This window comes from Nannospalax galili, unplaced genomic scaffold (genome assembly GCF_000622305.1).
Source record: "Nannospalax galili isolate Female #2095 unplaced genomic scaffold, S.galili_v1.0 scaffold136, whole genome shotgun sequence".
Lineage (NCBI taxonomy): Eukaryota > Metazoa > Chordata > Mammalia > Rodentia > Spalacidae > Nannospalax > Nannospalax galili.
Genome location: NW_008340872.1, coordinates 1,370,258 through 1,392,624, shown reverse-complemented (window position 1 = coordinate 1,392,624; position 22,367 = coordinate 1,370,258). Strand labels below are relative to the sequence as shown.

Sequence of the window (22,367 nt, the reverse complement as noted above, 5' to 3'; positions counted from 1 at the left end):
GGTACTCTTTCCATTGTTTAAGTGCACATCTGTGGGCCTCTCTTTAATGGCTCTAATTCCCGTACTAAAGAAAGCCTCTCCTTCAGCACATGCCTTGGCTCCAACACTAATCCTCCTAATCCTTTTTTTTTTCTGGTCTACACTGTACATTCTGCATTTCCTTCTGCCCCACTTGCTCTTTTTCATTGTAGGTCTCCATAATATTTACCATTAATAACCACGCCACCAATTCTATGTTAGGCTGACTTGAAATTTCCTCTGCCAAAAATTTAGTCCACTACTTTCCATCTTGCCTCAGGCAAGCTCTTGGGCTGTGGGCAGCCAGCAGCCAGATGCTTTGACAGAATATCCCAGTTGCTGCTTAAGTCCTTATTTCCCCCTAGAATGAAGTTTCTTTCAGCACTACTTTCTTCCAGGCTCCTACTAGAATGGCTTATTAAGCTCGCTTACAACATTCATCTGCTTTTCTGGCCCAAACTTCCAGAGTCTTCCATATTTCTCCAAAATCTCACACGGTCAGGCTCTTCACAACGCCCCACTCCTGGTGCCAACATCTTTCCTAGTTTTCTGTTGCTGTGATAAAACACCATGACCAAAGTAACTTATCGAAGGAAGAGTTTGTTTGCGCTGTGGTTCCAGAGGCAGGGGAGAAATGGTGGCACAGGAAGCAGAGCGAAGCTGGAAATCAGCAAGGCTTAAGAACGTCAAAGCCGGCCCCCAGTGACATAGTTCCTCCAGCATGGCCACACCTCCTAAAGGTTCCATGACCCCCCCCAGGCAGTGCCAGAAACCGGGACCAAGAGTCCAAGTAATTGGAGCCTATGGGGGACATTGTCATTCAAACCACAACGTGCAACAAGACAGAGATTTCTTCAAAGCCTATTTGTTGCCTAGTGTACTTATGAGAAAACATTTGAGAGTGAATATAGGGTGTGAATTTGCTTATCATTATTTTCATGGAGCTGGTATTCCTGGTGAGATGAAAATAAGCCTTCTTTGATTACTGTAGTTCAAAGAAATTTTAATGAAATAGTTTATGTATCTCTTCTTAAAAGATATAATTTGTTTATATTGATGTCTTTTTTACTTGGTTTATTTATTATTATTATTTATTGTGATGTGCGAGTATTGGTATCCATGATTAAGTCTGCTCTTTAATTACATGTCCCTAATTTGTGATAATATATGCAACTTGGAGTTTGAATAGTGATTTGGGAGGAGTAAATATTTTGTATTACTGTGAAATTTTATTTCATTGTATAGTACCTTAAGAGAAATGTCTCCCATAGACTCAGGTGTTTGAACACTTGTTCCCCAGTTGGTGGGTGGTGCTGTTGGAGAGGTTATGGATCCTTTCAGACGTGTAGCCTTGCTGGAGGAAGTATTTCAATGGGAGGACAGGCTTCGAGGGCTCATAGACTTGCCCTACTTCCTGTTCCTCTCTGTGTGTTTCCTGTATATGCATGAAAATGGGATTGGCCAGCTTCCTGTTGCTGCTGCCATATCATGCCTTTCCCACCTGTAAGCTATAATAAACTCTTCCCAAGTTGCTGTTGCTCAGAGTGCTTTTCACAACATAGAAAAGTAACACAGCTAGAGACTGTACTAAATTCCATTCAGTACTCATAAAATGAGAGGATGAGGGCTAAGTTATTGTAGATATTTATCACCCTTATTAGGCCTAGTCATTCAACTCTATAAGTCTTATAACCCCCAGACTTTGATCATGCACTAGACCCTATATTGGAATATCATTGCCAAATTGACAATAGATTAAGAGTTGTCTTTTGAGAGATTAAGTTCCAACAGTATGCCATGTACCCTGGATAAGTAAAGTGTGTTTCAGTAATTTGATACAGCTATTAGATGACATAACCAAAAAGATGCATCTCCATGGAGCTGAAGTCTTGGCTTCATTTTTAAGAACAAGAACTATGCTTAAGAAGTAGTGAAGCCTGTCGAGGAACTCTTTGCAGAACCAGCAGCTCTGCATCATTCATGACAAACAAAAAAGCACTGTATCTGGTTGACAACTGTCAACACTGAATGCAAACTGCAAGCTGACCTTGCCCAAGCCAGTCAAATCATGTGACTCCATGAGAGTGTGACTTGTTCCTTATTTCTCTCCATAGGTGTAGTTGGCTTTAGAGTGGCTACACTTTTATGGTTAATCTGGTCATGTGGTAACTGCCGCAGTTAAAAAAAATTCAGATCAAGTGATTCTGCTCCAAAATCTATGAGATGGAGTTATTCACTATGTATGGGAAAAAATGTAGCCTGTTCTTATCTCACCTTCCAACCCCTCTCAAAATATCTCCATGGTCCATGTTATCACCCGAAGGTTTCTGTCCTCTCAAAATTCTTGTTAAAATTTTATTTCCTAAGGGAGTAATGATGGGAGTGGGGCCTTTGGCAGGTCATTGGGTCATGAAAGAAGAGCCTTCATGGGCAACATGAATATCCTCATGAAAGTGCATTAGGGAAGCTCTCGTGTTCCCTTTCCATCCTGTTGGAAGGATGGCCATAGGAAGAAGTGTTCTTGAACATGGAGATCACAGCCTGTAATCCAAGCAGCCAGGTTAGGCTCTGAGACACCACTAACATAGCCAAATTAATAGAAAAAACCAGAAGCAAATGGAATTTATTCAAAGTGGCCACATTGGAAAGAGGAACAAAGAGATCCAGTGATATCCTAAGTCCATCTTCAGGGTCCTGAAGAGAGATTACAGTTTAAATAGGGCCAGGGATGTGCACATCTACACAGTCCTGATCAAAGTGTGGTCCTGCCCACCACTGAGCCATCTGCGCTGTAGCCCCAAGCTTTCAGAACCATGAGAAATACATTTTTGCTTTGAAGGCACTCCTCTTTCAGTTTTCTGTTACAGCAGCCTGACTGGTCGAAGACAGTTCACGTCTGAATAAAGGGGACAAGACAAGCTCTGCCAAATACTGATCAGGCTCTACCTGAAGACAGTCTCTGCTCTACCTTCTGGAGTCTAACCCTCAGCAGGGTGCCATCTCATTGTCCTCGTTCTTCCTGAGACTTATCTGAGGCTTTGTAGAATGTCTACACCTATACCTTACTCTTTCTGACAGTGAGCGGTAGGAGCAGAGAACAGGATTAAACACCAGGTAGATCGATGAGCAATATTGAGAACTACTGATCTAAAGAACCTGTGGTTCTCCGTTTACATCGACACCATGCTCAAAGCTTCAGCTACCGCTGGACCACACCGCTTGACTTTGAGAGATCTTTAATGAAGACTGTCTGGTGATGATACATTGGTCTTGACCCACTGAACTGGTTGTTGTACATTGCCCCTCTTAATCCTTGCTAAAGCCCAATAGCCTCTCTGTTTAATGTCTTATTCTGCAGATTAAGAATTTAGGATTCAGAAAAGAAACTAGCCTAAGGCCATACAGTCAGCAAGTAACAGAAATAGGAAATACCTGAGCACCGGATATCCAGTAAATCAGTGGGACTACACCCCAGGGGCGAGTTCATGGGAAGGCCTCATCCTAGCCCAGTTCTGACTTCCCAGAGGAAATGAGTCTAAGTTCTCAACTGGGAGAGCCTGAGAGGGGTGCTGGGGGAGGGAGAAGAACACAAGAGGAAAACAGGAGGAAAGTATTCCAGGTGGAGGGAAGGCCGAGTGCAAAGCCCTGGACAGGCACTGAATGTGCTGAAGGTCTAGGAACATGACACACCCACAAGGTTCTCAGACAGAAGTGGCTCAGGATCAAAGTTAAAGTTAGAGGCAAGAGAACACTGAATTGGTGCCTGAATTGATAGATGCTCAACAGGCCAAGCAGGTATCACTCTACAGTGAGAGAAGCACGTTAAAGGAACTGAGAAAGAAGGCCCATGGTTAAGATTACTCACCTAAGAGAATTGGTGTCATCTTTTCTAGAAGTTCATTAGACTTTTATCTTCTGTAGGCATTTCATCTAGCTAAAGAAAAGAATCATTAGGAAGAGTCGCTGACTTGTCTAAGACTCTAGCAGTGGCCTGAATGGTCTCAAGTTGGACTTTGGATACAGGAAGGTTAAACCCATAACTTGTTTCTTTTCTCATTTTGTCCTACTTGGAGGTAAGTCAGCAGAGATACTGGAAATCACTTTGCTTAACTTCAGTGCTAAAGGATGGGGGGCGGGCAGGGGCAGGAGCCTAGGTGCCAGATTCTTGCATGACCCACCTCCCCTCTGATATCAGTTGCTCTCATTTGTGTGGTCCTTTATCTGTGCATTCAAAGCATCTATGTAGTGTACACACATGTTTACACAGAGGTAAGGGCAAGCACTTTCTATAGGAAGAAAATCTATCACATTCTCCAGTGTATTTCTATACCTCTGCATTTCTCTGGTGCCCGAGGAGGTTTTATAATACAAAAGAATTTCTTTCAAAAATCTGAAAAGATGACTCAGCACCTAAGAGCGCTTACTGCAGACTAGGGTTCAATTCCCATCACCCACATGGCTGCTAACAACTGCCTGTAACTCTAGTGCTAGGGGATCTAATCCCCTCTTCTGGCCTCTGCGGGTCTTTGATCTTAAAAATACATTGTGAAGTTGGTATCATTAACATTTTCACATAAAAAACAAAGTCAAGAGCAAAATGATGAGTCTCATAATGGGTTGATGATTCTCAAAAAGTGTTTTTTAGACCACCAGTATCAGCACCCCCAGAGACTTACCAAAATCACAGCTAGGTCCACTGCAGATCTAGACTCAGAAACACTATCAAAACTCCACTTTATAGGAAGTCCCCCAGGTGACTTGAACGCCCTTAGTCATTCAATTTGAGAACGACAGTCCCAAGCATCACTCAGGAAATGAAGTGTTTTACTAAGTGCTGTAGGCACCAACGGTCCAAATCACACACCTTGTAAATGCTTGAGGTCATTCAAACAAGAGTCTAACTTAGTTAGACTCTCTCATATGAAGAAGAGGGTAGACGCAGTCTAGGTTTATTGAAGTCCTGATCCCTGTGTGGACTATTACGACTTTCATGATCACGGAAGCCCTGAGGTCAAGAACCCCACCCAGCTGCCCTTGTTGGTTGGTCTTGCATCACCACATTCCCAGTGTGGGTGTTTCAACCCTGGTGACCAGATTGAGCTGTGTGACCCTAAGAGATTTGCACTGGTGCTAGGAAAGATGTTTATCCAGGTTCTAACTCCACATCTACCTGTTGAATGTCCATTTTTAGTTAACAGAAAATAAAAAAAAAAAAACAACTCTTTTTCATTTGTGTGTGTAGGAGGGAGGGTATATGCATCTCTCACACACTCGTGTGTGTGTGTGTATGTGTGCAGGTGTGCAAAACCATGCAAATGTATGTAGGCCAAAGAAGGACGTCAGGTGTGAAACTCTATCACTCTCTGCCTAATTCAGGGTCTCTCACTACACCTGGAGTTAGGCTGGTGTCCAGCAAACCCAGTGATCCTCCTGTCTCAGCACCCCCATAGTACTGGGGTTATAGATGTATATGTGTGACCATACATAGATTTTTAGGTGGGCTCTGAGGATTCGAACTCACATCCTCCTCATGCTTGTGTGCAAGCACTTTCCCACTGAGCCATAGCCCAGGGTCTGTTCCTAAGACAGACCTGTAGAAGCATTTCCCAAAGGCACCCAGAACCTCATTCAAAATGCTGCCTTGGAACAATGAAGTGTGCGGTTGTGTGAAAGTGTGAAGCAGGTGTTTGGTGTGAATGGCAACACCAGACTATGAATGGTAATAGTCAGAAAGGCCTCGTCCAGACCAGAAGGCCAGGTGTATACTCCATGAGCCACAAATGGTATAGCAGCTTCTTGCAGTGGAAGGAGCGCACTTTCAATACCTCACACATCAGCTCACAAATAGCTTAGCATTTGTGCAGTCTGGACGTGTCAATGCCAGGGAGGGCGATGTATGCTGTGGAGTCTGAATCATGTCATACTTTGAGATTAGCAGGCTCTCTAGATCAGGGAGTAGGAGCAAAATCTTTCTTCCCTTTCATTAATTAATAAGCGCCATGAACTCCAGGTCCAGCTTTCGATACTCCCTGTCTTTCGCAAGGAGTGTCACCAACACCAATGACACAATGCTGTGCTTGTTTGAATTACCAAACAGGAAGTGCCATGGGGAGCCAGGGTTGCTCATGAGAATGATTTCAGACACTTGATATAGACGTGACACACACTAAGCTGATTTCCATGTGGGGGATTCTGTTCTCATTTTTTATGGAAATAAGGTAATAAAAAAGATAGACATTGGGGATTCAGGACCCCAATTTCAGCTTTTTCTAAACCACACAAACATACTGATACCCTGGAATAAATCCTTCCTGCAGTGGAGTCATTTTTATACTTGAAGTCTTTGTGTGTACATATGTGTATGTGCATATGAGATTGTTCATATGTGAAGAGTGGGGCTTTACAATAATTCCATCACAGCAGAAAAGGCTAGTCAGTAGTTACTCTATCACGATGGGTCTTAACAGTAGGATTAAAATAGGTGTTATTTGATATTAGTTATTGCTTTTAAAATATTTTATTTATTATTTTTATTTTATGTGCGTGAGTGTATTGCCTGCATGTATGTGAGTGCACCTGTGTGGTGCTTTGCCCACACATCTTGAGCTGGCAGTCTCACCTTAGGTTGGTAGATGCCCCCTCTCACGTCCCCATGGGTGACACACCAGGGCCATCTTTCTCCCTATGCCTGCGGTTCTGGGCAGCTTGCTGCTTCCATCCCAAGATGGGGCCCAGAAGCCCCCTCCTTCCACGGCTAACTCTCTGCAGTCAATTCTCCAGAGCAGGCCTGGCACCTTGGAGGAACCAGGCACCTGGGACACAAGGGAACATACCTCAACATAATTAAAGCCATATATAACAAATGCACAGCCAACATCATTCTAAATGGACAAAAACTGGAAGCATTTCCATTAAAATCAGGAACCAGACAAGGCTGTCCACTATCTCCACTTCTTTTTAACATAGTGCTTGAAACTCTTGCCATGTCGTGCAGTGCCACAGAGGTCAGAAGAGGGTTTCAGATTCACCTGGAACTGGAGTTAAGGGCAGTTCATAGCCACCATGTGGGTGCTGGGAATTGAACCCGGGTCATCTCAGTCAGAGCTCTTAACCAGCCCCGATATTAGTTATTTCTTATTAATTATAGTATCTTTAAAGGTTATCAAGTAATCACACCTTTAATCCCAGCACTCAGGAGGCGGAGGCAGGTGTATCTCTGTGAGTTCAAGGCCAGCTTGGTCTACATAATGAGTTCCAGGACAGCTGAGGCTACAGGGAGATCCTAAAAAAAAAAAAAAAAAAAAAAAAAAAAAAGGATGAAACTACACAAAGAATAATCAATAAAAATTGGAAACTTTACCATCTCATTTATCTACCCAAGGTGCTCAGTTCTCCCTCTGTGCATGGGTGTATACATATGCCTGTACACGTAAAATCTGGGGACCCCTTTAGCAGTGTCAGCTCCTGTGAAGTGCCACAGTCTTAGGCTGATGAGGTCAGAGTCAGAAGTGGGCGTGACAATCAGCAGAATCAAGGAGAGAAGACTCACATCGAAGAGTGCTGGAGAGCTCATACAGTGTTTTGGACATTTTTTTTTTTTTTTCCAGTTCAATTCCAGATGCACACAGAGGAAGGGTGTGGAAGGAGGAGAGCAGGGAACAGGGCAGATGTCACAGGGACGGGAATTTTCAGAACCCACCCATTTCTGTCCCTGGGACCATTCCCAACCCTCTTTCTTCTTGGGTACCCGGATTTCTCTGGTGGTCTCTGACACCACATGCAGAAATGAGCCCATCCGGGGTTGAGACAAACCTGATCACATGACAGCAGCTTCCTCAACATCCTCCCCCTCCCCCCACCAGCTTTGCTTTAACAGTGTCAGTAATTGTGATTTAAATCACCCTAACTCCCATCCCTTCTATGAGAAGCTAAGGACTAATCTGTTCTTCTGCCTAGAGCCAGCATGCTCCATGTCGTCCTTGCACTTCCTGCAGCCAAGATTAATTCTCCAACCCATATTTATTAAGCATTTACCATGAGGTAGACAGTGGTCAAGCCACACCACACCATATCCATCCTGAAATTCCCACCAACCCGGGCTTCTCTGGCTTTATCAAACAGACAGCACAATTAAACTCTTTTGAACTTAGAATATGTTTTCTCAGAGCAAGAGGACCCCTCAAAAAGTTGCAGAATGTCTTCAAGTTCCTTGTAAACTATACTGGTTGATAAATACTTAATTGGCCAAGCTCCATTTTGTGTAACATTTATATTTTTGGAAAGAAAAACTAATTATTTTTTTTTTATTCTGCCTTTCTGCCCTCTCAAAATTGGTTTTGGGAGCTTATCACGGAATGAACTTGATTATAGGAGACACAAATTGGCAATAAGAGATTTCTACCAAATAAGTGCAATGGAAAAAGACCTTTTCTAACTATGGAAACACTACAATCTTGTGCCAGAATTTTAGAGAATTGGAATTTGAATCTAATGACTATTAATATCAGCAATTTTATTCCCTATTTATTGAAACATCTACCTGTAAGGAACAAATTTAAAATATTTATACCTTTAAAATTTTTAATAAGCAGGGTCTGGAGAGATGACTCACAGATTCAGCGACTCAGCAGTTTAGAGCCCTGGCTACTCTTGCAGAGGACCTGGGTTTGGTTCCCAACACCTACATGGCTGCTCACAACTATCTGTAACTCCAGTTCCAGGGGATCCAACACCCTCTTATGGTCTCAGTGGGCATTGCATGATGAGTGCACTTAAAGATATACTTTGAAAGTACTCATACACATAAAATAAAAATAAATAAGTTGAAAAAATTTAAATAAAAATTTTCTAAGCAATTTAAAGGAAAAAAGGTTTTGTGTTAGAATTGAGCTTGTTGAAATAAATGTTTCCAGCTCCCCAAACAGTTGTATTTTATGATAAAAATGCAACACATTTTATTATATTTTATACATTCCCTTCTGTGTTGGTAAAAAGGCCATATAAGCTTACAAACTAGGAATGTTTTCCATGCGTTTGCTTCCCCTTGGCTAGTTTTGATTTGGTTTTTATTGTTGCTTGGTTGAGTAACTTTATAACATTGTGATATTTTGCAGAGAAGTATTCCTAGGTGAATGAAAACTTTCTGAACTCCTGGAAATCTTACTTTCATGCAGTGAGATGGGCTGACAGACATGAAGGGTGGCCGGGCTCCTGCTCTGGACCCATAATTTTATATGGGAAAGTCATCATCAAAGCTCGCAGGACAACTTGTGTGTGGAGCCGGGGCAGATACCAAGCCTCTGTTACTTCAAACAGCCAACAGCTGCTCCATCTGTTTTTCCCATCACCCCTCAGGATTGTGTTAGACAAAAATCCACCTTTAAAAAAATTGTGAAAGCTGAGAACAGGGCAAGTGGTGGCCACTGAGAGGCGAGCTGCTGTTCCCCTGGACTCTGTTCTTGGCCTTGGCACATGCCCAGAGGGACTGAATTCTCTGCTCAGCAGGGAGTTTCAGCTGACCTGCTGAGAATGTCTCAAGTGAGTCACTGCCTTTAACTCCATCAGCGCCATTTGCTGTCCCCTTGGATGTTTCTCGACAGCTGCTTGGCTCTGAAACGGGCTTGTAACTGGAAATGCAGCCACTGTCTGGCTCACTGTCAAAAGTGGAGTTGGGGGAAATGGGGAGAAAGAGGAGGAGAGAAGAACATCCAGTCAAAAAAGATGGGCAACTTCACTTTTTCCACTGATTGTGGTGGATGGAACTGGGGAGGAGGCACAGTGCTAAACAAACCTCATTTGTCGTAAGAGCGCTCTGGTCTTGTTTCCTTCTGTTTCCCAAATGAAGTTGGGTGGGATTTCTCCCATGGAAATTAATTACATGATGATGTAGAAATCTGTGAATCTTAAAGAGGCCATCCATCTCAGTACCACACTTTTCAATTTATCCATCTTATTTTCTAAACACAACCATGAATATTTCTTTTGCTCTTGAAATAGTTTTCACAAAATTGGAAGTCCATTTTGATGCAATCAACAACTTTTTGGAGCCTTTGACTGAACAATTTTCTGGCCTAGACATTAACCAGGATACTTAAGAAACATAGACATGATCCCTGGATTCAGGAATTTGTAATAAAATGAAAAGAAAGGGCTGATTCAAATGGATGGTCCAGGAGCAATGAGGGGGAAGGAGGTTGTATTCAACTGCCAAATGACTGTTAGGGCTACTCAGAGCTGTGGGAGCTCAGAGCAGAGCTCTGGGAAGCTGGTTTTCAATCTAGAATGATGGTAACTGATACTAACAAGTGAAATTGAATTGACTTTGTAAACATGGGCAGTGTGTCACAGCTGGGCAGGAAGCCCAGGTGTCTCTGTTAAAGCCTGGAACCTGCTCACATGGCTCTGGGGCTTCATTTCAGGGGAAGGCTGTGATTTTTATATACATATGTGTATGCATAAGCACAAGTGTACATTTCTAAAGAACCCTTACATCACCAGAGATGCTGAGGTGGCACCAGGAAGTGGGTCCCCTCAGATCGCTGATCTGTCATTTTGTATCTGGTACCTGGTCATCACCAGAAGAAAGAAGAAGTAGATAAATAGAATAAAAGACTCATTTTGAAAGATTCCTGAACCCACTATTTCATTTCCTGAAGAGATTTCTGAGGAAAATTAGGAGGATCAGTATCTACATTTTTATGATGACCACAATGTGTCCACAGTGTATCAGCTTTACTTGTGGCTGTGACAAGATACCTGACAGAGCCAAGTGATGGGAGGAAAGATTTACCCTGACTCACGATTTCAGAGGCTACGGACCATCAGGGCAGGGAAGACATGCAGAATGTTTGAGCTCAGAAGATGGCAGGGACTTGAGGTAAAACTTGTTTACATCTTCACAAAGCAAAGAGCTAGGGCTGCAACCAGTGTGCAGCTACCACCCATAAGCTCTGCCCCAAGGACTCTATATCCTTCAGGTGGGCCCCATGTCCAGAGATTCCGCAGCCCCCAGAACAGCACCACCATCTGGGAACCAGCCCTTCAAACACATGACTCTAAGGGGAACGTTTCACATTCGAAGCTAAAAGTACAGTTGCAGCACTTACCCTGGGTCTGAATCTCTCTGGATGAGAAATATTAAAGTATTGTTCCAGGATCACTGGTGTTTTGAATTTGTTTACCTCCTACTAAATCATTTATCTCAACTTACAGGGGGTTAGCAACCAAGATAACTTGTTCTTCAAATGCTAGCTTTATTCTTGCTGCTGAATTGAGAGTTGAGCGTAAATTCATTACGAAAACCCCCAGAAAACAGGCCTATGCTTTTTAATCCTGTGAAGACTTGTAAATATTTTAAAGGGATAGACTCAAAAGAAATGCTTCAATTTGGGACCCCAAAACCAAATTTCCCCCGAAAAAAGACAGTTTGAAAGACTAATGAACTATTAACAGTTTTATCAAGATGCTATGAATCACAGTTAATTTGAAGTGTGGTAAATATGGATTTTGGCACAATCAAGTCCTTCCTAAATCTTATCTATTGCTTTGATACAAACAAAGGGGATTTTCTCCAAAGGAAGAAATGAGTCAGAAAAGGAAGTCCTTCCAAAGGCAGCTAGGATTTGGGTACTGAATATATACAGAAGACGAAATTGCAAGTCATTCATGAGTCATGTCACTTTAATACGATGGTACAGAGTCAAACACTAACAGATGGGGAAAGAAGAGAAAGGACGATGGAGTCCACAGAAAAATGAATGAAGACAGAAATCCATTCTAGAGGGTGGAGGATGTTAAGCAGAAGGCCAGAAGAGAGGTGACAGTTTGAGCTGGTTTCTCAGTGTGCCTTGGCAGGTTCGGGTAGGAAGTGAGCAAAAACGAATGTTATTCATCCAGTAAGTATGTACTGAAGTGTCTATCACATACTAGGTAGTGTTCTGAATACCCCGACGATACTGTTGTGAGTAAAATCAAGTCTCTGATTTCATATCTGCATTTTCACATGGAAAACTCAGACTAAAAATAAATAAATAGATAAGTAAAATGTGGGTTTATGTTATCATGTCAAGTATTGATAGGGCTAAAAAGAAAAATAATGTAGTAGGTTAACTGGATGCCATTTGTAATTGTATGAAAGTGCACGGGATGTTTGTGGATCAGCAGGATCTCATAGCCCTTAGAACACAAAATGCTTCATGGAAATGAGGGTAGGGATGGGGTCAGAGAATGATGGGAAAGGGATCAGAATGTGCAGACTTCAAGCCCCATGATCTTAGAAACCATGCTAAAAAGTTTGGTGTTTATTTTCTGTAAGCAAATCAATAGCCATGGAAGGTTTCTTAGGATGACATAATACAATGTGTTTTTTAAAAAATAATTTATTGAGAATTTCATACATGCATATAAGGTATTTTTATAGAGGTCAGTTTTGTGGTAGAATGGAGAATGAGTTCAGATGAACTACTCTGGAGATAAGGAGGTCTCTGGAAGATAGATGCTTGTATCCTTTTTTGCAAAGATTTATTTATTTTTATTTTATGTGTATGAGTGTTTGCCTGCACATATGTATGTGCACCATGTGTGTGCAATGCCTCCAGAAGCCAGAAAAGGGAATCAAATCCCCTGGAACTGGAGTTACAGGTGGGTTGTGAGTTGTTGTTGTTGTTGTTGTTGTTGTTGTGTGTGTGTGTGTGTGTGTGTGTGTGCTGGGAGCCAAACCCAGGTCATTTGCAAGACCAGCCAGTGCTCTTATCCAGTGAGCCATCTCTCTAGCCCCACATGCTTGTTTCTTAGTAGTTACTTCAGATAATTACACACAGGCTACCATTTATCTGGTGATTTAAACACTGGAGAGAAGAAACCATAAACCAGATGACTCACTGTGCCTGGTTAACCCAGCTGTGGTTAGCTTGCCTACTGGCCATGAATTAAGGGGCTGCTCCCACTTTCCCATTCTGTTTGGAATTCCCACTAATGGTAATGTCAGATTAGCTACTGTCAAACCAACTCTATTACAGAGTTTATGTGTTAGAAAGTCATCTTGAAGAGGCACTTAGGTGGCTTGGTCTGGTTTTAGAATTGATTAACTGGGTAGCATGGAAGTAAGCTATCATGGCAATGTGTTTCTGGAAAAAGGATGAGTTTGGGCCCCTTCTTCTCCCTTCTCACCCTATTCCCTTCAACCACGGGGTAATATAACAAGAAAACTCTCCCCTTGTTGATGTTGGACTTCCCAGTCTTGAGAACTGTGAGAAATAAATGTTTCTTCTTTAAAAATTACTTAATCTCTGGTGTTCTGTCATAGCAACACACATAGATTAAGACATAACAAACTCTGGGCATAACAAAAAACAAACAAACAAAAACAAACAGAAAAAAAACCTCATTACCAAAAAATACTTGAGAAAGACTAAAGCTAAGTAAACAAATACATTTTATATTTGACAGAAGGGAGGAAAAGTGATACTGCTCTTTTACAGTTTGTATCTGGAGAACAGGTCCAAGTCAGGATCACACTCAGAAATTAGAACTTGGCTGAAATCCAAGTATGGTAGGGAGAGCTTATAAATCTCAGCACTCAGGAGGCTGAAGCAGGAGGACTGCCATTAGTCTGAGGCCAAAACTGAACTACCTAATGAATATCCAGGCCATCCTGGGCTACGTAGCTAGACCTTGACATACATGATGACTGAATTTGTATATTTTACTTGCAACGACACTATCATTCTTTTTTTATTTTATTTATTATTTTTTAATTTTATGTGAAGGAGTGTATTGCTTGCATGTGTATGAGGGCACCCGTGTCATGCAATGCCTGTGAAAATCAAAAGAGGGCATCGGATTCCCTTGGAACTGGCGTTATAGATGGTTGTTAGCCACTATGTGGGTGCTGGGAATCGAACCCAGGTCCTCTGCAAGAGCAGTCAGTGCTCTTAACCACAGAGCCATCTCTCCAGCCCTGACACTATCGATTTTTAATCAACTGAAAACTTACAAATGTATTTAACAATCTTTTGAATGATAAATACAAAAGTAACACAAGGAGATACAGCTAAAAGCTGGCATATAAATTATATATTTCCCCAAATATAGCAGGCATAAAAATTTCATTTCTTGCCATCTACATATTCACTACCATTGATTCAAGACAAGCTAAAAAATGACAAACTCCAAAATTATCTATGGTCTCCATCTCCTAAGACAGAGACAATATGCCTAAGGTAGAGATAAAAATAGGAGTTTCAGCCGGGCGTGGTGGCGCATGTCTTTAATCCCAGCATTTGGGAGGCAGAGGCAGGCGGATCTCTGTGAGTTCAAGGCCAGCCTGGTCTACATAGTGAGTTCCAGGATAGCTGGGGCTACAGGGAGACCCTGTCTCAAAAAGACAAAAAAAAAAAGGAGTTTTCATTAGCTTGACACAGATGCTCTTTCTTTTTAAATTCATGACATTTGGAGAACAGTGAAAATTTTTATATTAAAATTCAAATTTCCAAGGTCTCTTGAAAAAGCCTAAGTGGCTGTAATACAGTTCCTGAGTTCCTACAGTGACATCACTGGTGTAGGTTGAGCGGTGCCTAATCTCTGAGTGCTTATTGAGTCTCTAAACGCCACCGTTCCTTATCTGTCCACAGCCCTCAATAATGACTATACTTGATGAAGTGAAGGGATCATACCAATCTGTCTTCAGATAGGAGCACTATAAACATTGTAATGTAATCTGTGAACGCATTAGCTTTTACGCTGTCAGCCGGTCGTTTGGCCTAAACTGAGTTAGAAGTCAACAAGATGCCTTCTTCCAAGGAAGTGCAATTCAGATTGATCTATTTCCCATCTCTGTGATTGGTTTGCTGAGTCTCAGAATCGGCTTCCCTGGAGAGCTCTCAGAGATTTCATCTCCTGTGTTTCAGCCTATCACTGTGTCCAGCTGAGCTACTTCAGAATCCAGATTTGGTCACTGGGAACAACATTATGACCTCTTGCTTCCATGTGTGCCATCCAGAAGTCTGACATCATACCTTCTGGGACTTCCGATTCCAATGGAACCCGTTTGGGTGACATAGAAAGCAATGGCTAATTTGTGTCCGGAAATGACTCAGACCAGGAGCAGCTCCTTCCTAGTGCTCGACCATCTCCACTTCAAGTCAAGCACAGGTCAAGGCAAACCCCTGCCCGGGTGGTAGACCCTCATAGCCGTGTTTTCTTATTGACCCTATTACCCCTCTTCTGGCAAATTTCCTAATGTCAGCAACACTAGAAAAGAATAGGAATCGATAGTGTCTGGAAATGAACATTGGGCAGAGCACACAGTTGGAGGCGTGCTCTGGTTGGTTCTCAGGATTCCACAGCCTCGTGGGACTGTCTGATCTGGTTTCATTGATTCTTGCCCCTGGGAATGTGAGCATCTGGGAACAGTTTGTAAATGTTTTCACACCGCTCCCAACCTCATCATAAAGAGTCCCATTCATTTAGCATTCTCTCTTTCTATCTTTCTTTTTGTACTGGCACATTTTGAAAGAAAAGACAGGGATGATTATGTATTTAGGAAACAAACGTTGCCACATACATATTCAGACTGTTAAAGTAGACTCAGAAGAATGAATATTTTTGGCCAGTGCATGTAAAGGTGTTGGATCTAAGCCCTTTTGTGATGAGTAGTGACCTGCTTCTCAGCTAGTGGCTCAGGCTCTGGAATGAGGAAGAAAGTCTTCATAATTCAAGAAAAACTGAAGAGCCAAGAACAGCTGAAAATATGAAGACCCTTCCCTGGAGCCAGGGACGAACTGCAGTGGCATAAAGAATCAGCCCTTTTCACCTTTCAGAGTTCCAGAAGGTTCTGAGGGTAAAATTACAGCATTCCTCAGTGAGGGGTGGTATCCTTGGCATGTCTAAAAGAAATCCCTGGCCATTGCTCCTTCCACTGGCTGCTTCCTGAAACTTGACAATTCACAGTAACATGATGCAAGAGAAATCAAAAGAAACTGGTTTAGAGGTTTTAGAAACCATGCCTTTGATGTCTAAGAAAAGTGTCTCTAACTATTTAAAATATTATATTGTGTTTTTTATGGAAATATAAAATCTACCTCAGAAATCAGCCACTAAAGGTACATCAACCCCTGTAGCAATCTTTTAGGAAGAATATAATCACGCGTAAGACCTCACCATAAAACAGCTTGTGAGCCACACTTACCTTCAAAGCACTTCACAAGCACTGCCTAGTTCACGCTCATCTCTGAGATGGCAGGTGAGTGCATTCAACCCAATCCACAGAAGACAAACCCGGGAAGGCAAGCGGACCACTCCACTCGAGACAGAGGTGCCAGATATTTCTGGTGTAATGGGGATCAGAGCTGTCACAGCACAGGGAGTCCAGATATCCTCCCTATGAGAGGCAGAGCTCGCTTGTCCTGCTATTTGAGGGTAGCCTGGGTCCCAGATTTCCTCAGCCTTCTTCCACTCTGTTCATGTCTCCTTGAACTTGGAATCCCATCGATTCCCAGAGCTTGACTGTGCTTCATGCATTGGTGCCTCTGGCATCTAATCTTGTCCTCAATTTCAAGCGTAGGTACTGTATTTCTACCTGTTGATAGGTGTTACTTCCCTTCTGCCAGATTTGCCCCAAATCATTCCAGGAGGTTGAGATCTTGGGATCTTCGCCTCTGTAAATGTACCGTCAAATTACTTACCACTCAGAAAATGCTAATTACCACCCAAATGTTTCATTTGAGTTTGCTTTTCTTTAATCCAAATCCCGATTCAGACCATTTTCCTCCTTCCTTCCTCCTTCCTCCCTCCCTCCCTTCCTTCCTTCCTTCCTTCCTTCCTTCCTTCCTTCCTTCCTTCCTTCCTTCCTTCCTCCTCCTTCCTTCCTTTTCTTTCTTTCTTTCTTTCTTTCTTTCTTTCTTTCTTTCTTTCTTTCTTTCTTTCTTTCTTTCTTTCTTTCTTTCTTTCTTTCTTTCTTTCTTTCTTTCTTTCTTTCTTTCTTTCTTTCTTTCTTTCTTTCTTTCTTTCTTTCTTTCTTTCTTTCTTTTTCCTGAGACAGGCCTTACTATGTAGCCAGGACTTGGAATTTGTTATGTAAACCAGGCTGGCCTGCCTCTGCCTCTAGAGTATTGGGATTAAAGATGTGTGCTTCCTTATCTGGTCCCGTTTTCTTTCTTTAATGCATGATTTTATCACTTGTTATGGACTGAATGATTGTATCTCTACAGAATTCCAACACTGATTCTCTAAACCTCAACTGGCTATTTGGAGATGGAACCCTCAAGGAAGTAATTAAGGGTACATGAGGTCATAAGGGTGGAGCCCTGAACCACTATAATCAGAGGCCTCAGAAGAGCGATCAGAGCTTCTTCCTCTGTGTGCATATGCTGAGAATGGCCAAGTGAGGTCACAGTGAGAGGGGTGACCCTCTGCAAACCAGACGGGGGGCCCTCCCCAGAACCCAGCCACAATGGTCCCTCACCTTGGACTTCCAGCCTTCAAAATTATTGTTTTGTAAGCCAGCCAGACTGTGGTGGTGTTTGCTGTGTCAGCCATGTAAGACTGACTTCTAATAGATGTCTTTTCCTTTGGAACCCACTCTACACAGCATCCATACTCATGTATTTTCCTAACTGGTGGCATAACTCTTGGAGTATAAAGAACCTTGTTAAAACAAATGCTTTCCCACAATGCCCAGTCTAGCAAATGATGCTAAGCAGATATCCAAGACAACATGTTGCTGATAAACCTATTGCTTCTTCATAGAAGGAATACATTTCTCTAGACAGAGATTCGAACCCTTGCCCTTCCTCCTTTTGTCTAAGCTCTCCCAGGATACTGAGAAGTACAATTTTCCTGAAACCCTAAAGATCCAAACTGTGCCTAGCCAATGAGGAGGATTCTGGGTCTTGATGTCTTTCTTCACTGCTGAAGCATCCGAACTTTCTAACGTCTTGCTACTTTTGAAGACTAAACCATCTAGTTTTAGCCCTATGCTGTTAGGTGCTGATATCACAATCTTAACAGAGGGGGCTTTCAAAATAGACTTGTTGATATCAGAAAATAAAGAAAAACTTCTAAAGGGCAGTTTCCACAAGATCCCTTCCTGCCCAAGTGTTTCCACTGGCTGTTCAGTGCACACAGAATAAAGCCCAGATCTTGGGTAAGAGGGGAATAGCATGTCGAGAGGCTGTCTCTCCTCTCCTCTCTACATTCCTCCCCTTCTGAATACATCCAGGAAGACATCCAGACACAGCCACTGGCTTCACCTCTTCTCACCTTTAACCCTCTACTCTGCCCATGTGTACCAGGAGGCTTTCATGCAGCTGGGCTTTGTCGCAGGCACAACCCAAGGCTGTTTCACACTCTGCCAAGGTTTCAGAAAATTGCAGACTGGAAGCAGCATCTTGGGGTGGATTTTGAGTCAGGGTTGGGAGCCCCAGTGCCCAGCCTGTACCAGCCATCACAGCACAGTGAACTTGGGTTTGGTATTACTCCCTGTGGATCTCTTTCTCTCCCTCTTGCTTCTTATAAATGGGGGTGAGGACAGTGTAGACGACCTCAATTAGACTGATGATGGTTTGACTTATGATTTTTTTGACTTTACAGTGTTACAAAAACATATTCATACAACTGTTCTGCCTTTTCATTTTTGGTTTGTCCTAAATTATATGACATAGTCAATAATTTATAATAACAAAGACTTCACATGATATGAGTTTGCCCCATTTTTGGCTGATGTAAACTTTCTGAGCCATTTAAAGTACATAAGGCAGGTGTGATGGTTAGCTCAGGTATATTAAATGCAGTTTGGGTTTACGAGTTTATAGAATGAGTTTACAAGAATGGAACTATCATAAGGTGTGGAGCATCTGCCCCTCTTAGCATTAGTGTGAGAATTGAAAGGAAAAAACACATGTTAAAAGCTTGTAAAGAAATTGGTAGGGCTGGAGAGATGGCTCAGCAGTTAAGAGCACTGGCTGATCTTGCAGAGAACCTGGGTTGGGTTCCCAGTACCCACATGGCAGTTAACAACTGTCCAAAACTCAACTACAGTTCCAAGGAATACAATGCTCTCTTCTCTTTTGTTTTTGTTTTGTTTTCTTGTTATTTTCTTGTTTTTGTTTTTCCTTTTGTTTTGTCTTTTTGAGTCAGGGTCTCCCTGTAGTCCCAACTGCCCCAGAACTCACTGTGTAGACCAGGTTGGCCTTGAACTCATTAAGATCTGCCTGCCTCTGCTTCCCAAGTGCTGGGATCAAAAGTGTGTGCTACCATGCCCAGAAAAAAATCAAAACAACCAAAAAAAAAAAAAAAAAACCCCAAACCCCAATGCCCTCTTCTGGTTTCCATGAGCATTGTACACATGGGTGCACTTTCTTACATGGAGGCAAAACACACATATACATAAAATAAAAATAAATAAATGAAAAACTACAAAAGAAATTGGTATATACTAGCATAAATGCTTTGAACCTTCTTTGTCTCATAGATATAAAACTACAATAGCAGTTAATTTCCAGATAGAAGTCACTCCCAGCTTGTAGCATGATGCTAGGTAAAAGGTTGCCACGCAATAACAATTTAATTAAATCAATCCTTAATTTAAAATTCTCATCAAAATTCCACTTCTCACAACGATATCTGGGATTGAACATTAGGCTTTTATACTGAACTCGGGTCTCTTCAAGGTCTTGATCTATACGAATCTATGAAATTCACATGCTAGAATTCATCTTTTTCCTCTTAGTTTCTTTTCTAAAAATTTATTTTTATTATTTTTAACTATGTGTGTGTCTGTATGAGCATGGGCACCTGAGTACAAGGTCCACAGAGGCCAGAGGCCTCAGATTTCTCCTGGAGATGGAGTCATAGGAAGTTGTGAGCTGCCTGATGTGTGTATATGCTCTTCATCACTCAGCCCTCTCCCCAACCCTCATCTCAGGTTCTAACATGGCATATCTATTAGTTATTTCTGAGATCTTTGCCCGTGCATTCCCTAAAGCAAATCTCTGGAGGATGTACCAAAAGAAATGAAACTTCAAAGAGAGCAGAGATTGGGGAGCTGATGGATGGACTCACAGGTGGACAGAGTAACAGAGCCAGGACCCTTGACCATAGTGAGCATCCCTTGCTTCAGTTCTTCAGTCACGTGGCCAGAGGAGGTGTCAAGTGACAGTGACCTTTCCAGAATAAGCCCCACACAGGTATTCCTACAATAAAAACTTGGTCAAAAACTTTTAGCTGTCAAAGGCAAATTGACAGCACGGGACCAGTGCAGTAAGACCCAAGTTAATGTGGGCTCTGCCAGCCCAAGTGTTGACACCTGCCTTGGTTTCTTGATCTGGGCTCACATAATGAGTTACGAAGGCCAAATGAGATACTGTATGTGATGTATATCATGCTGCATTAAGCGTGCTTGGTACACATTATTTCCACCTTTAAGAACCTTCAAAATTAGCAAATGACCTTTCAAGATCTCACTGCATTGATATAGATTCTTCACAAAGCCAAAGTAGATTTGTAAATATATTTAAAACAGAGTAACTGAATTACAGGAGCAGAGTTACTGAATCTCAGGAGCACAGAATTCATGGGCAGTGTATATATGTATGCATGTGATTTATGACAACAAATTTGCTCACATGGTTATTATGTGCATTGTAAGGAATTAACATGATTACAAAGCTGAGACCACGTGTACACATGTTTCCTGCAGGTGGAGACCCGAGCGAGTCGATGGTACGGTTTCAATACACAGAGCAACAGGCTAGAGCTCCAGGAGAGGCGGTACGCCACGGATTTCCTCTCAGCAAGGCCTGGCTTTCTGTTTAGTTTACACATCTAGTCTGTGGAATGAGGCCATTCACATTACCGATGTGTGGTTTTCTCGGTGTTCACCTAGCTTAATGTTAACCTCACCCAAAAATATTCTTCACGTTAGCACATAATCACCGTAAACCCTGTTATAAAATGGTTGTGATGGGCTGGCAAGACGGCTCAAAGAGTAACAACCCTGACCACTCAAGTAGGATCCCAGTTCCTCCAGTAGAAGGAGAGTTGCCTTTGAGTTTTACGTGTGCAGTGCACATGCACTCACAGATGGAGATCATACTCACACTAATAATAATAGCAGCAACAACAACAATAATAGTAAAATTAATAATTGTGATGAGATAGAGAAAGTAAGTTCAAAGTCTTATGCATGTCCCTTGCCAGCAAGGCTTCTGCACATTCATCAGGTTCTTCTGTCTTTAGAGAGAAAGATGCATCATGAACACAATTACTGCTCACTTTAGTTCTGTAGATTTGGTAAGGGTTAGGAATCAGCACGAAGTCTGAGATGTCTGTGGCAATCTACGAAAACTCTGGAAGCTTGGTGCCCACTTGATACCTTTGTGTGAATTATTCTTTGAGCAAATCCAAGCATGTGGAGAGCATTCTTGGATCACAGAGGACTGGGGTCTCTAGAACATTCTGTGTGTTCTCATGTGTGGCTTCCAACTACCTTATAGTCCAGATCAGTTTATGTTCTAGCGAGGCTGCAATTTACTGATGCACCTTTTACATCAGACAAAAATCATCAAATATTCTGATTAGCAAAAAGTTATGAGACACTGTCATGAAGTGGACTCTGTCCTCTTAACCTAAGATGAAGGTTTGTCTTCTTTTTAAATGTTATCTGGACAGAGGGGCCATCTTTACTGAGAGCGAACTGCAGAATCTTCGACCAAAACATGAGGGTGCTAAGCTGTTCCTTAGGTCAAAGCAAAAATCCCTTGCACGTAATTTAAAGCAAATTTGTCATTTTGTTCTGTTAGCGATACGAGGGGACAAAATGTGCTTTGCTCAAATTATGAATATACTGCATTTTAAAAATGTGGAGTGGAACAGGAAATTGTGACTGACCTTAAAAGGTATGTTTGTTGTTTGTTTGTTTGTTTTTTCAATTGGACATCCCTCTGCATGTGGACTTTCCAAAGGTGATGTCAGAGGACACACCTACCTACACTTTCAAACCAGTGCCAGGTGTGGGTGTCAGGGAGGGGAGTGCTCCTTCAGCACGTGCCAAACCAGTTCCTGGAATCACAGGGTCAGCCCTCATTTGTACCCACCAAAACCACCACTAATAAAAATAATAACTGTACCTCCCTCAAGTAGAGAGTGCTTTGATTTTCAATAGGATTAGCTCACAAGCTCTCTAACACTTATGTGGCAATAAAATAAAACAAAGTGAAACACAAGCATGAGGTGGACTTCATTCACATCTTAAAGAGGGGATTGTGGCTTAACAAAGGAGAGCTCATAATTTGCCCATATTCATATCACAAGCAAGTGGCAGCTTTGGGTCAGATCCTTTCCAGTCTTTGGTC

General features: G+C 42.1%; 1 long non-coding RNA gene across 1 annotated transcript in view; it reads right to left on the bottom strand.

Annotated features, from left to right (window-relative positions):
- Window positions 1-16,210: 16,210 nt before the first annotated feature.
- LOC115070874 overlaps window positions 16,211-22,367 on the bottom strand; it is a 311,242-nt gene continuing 305,085 nt past the window's right edge. The window contains exon 3 of the long non-coding RNA XR_003849980.1: window positions 16,211-16,673. This is a non-coding gene — a long non-coding RNA (uncharacterized LOC115070874). The remainder of the gene's footprint in view (window positions 16,674-22,367) is intronic.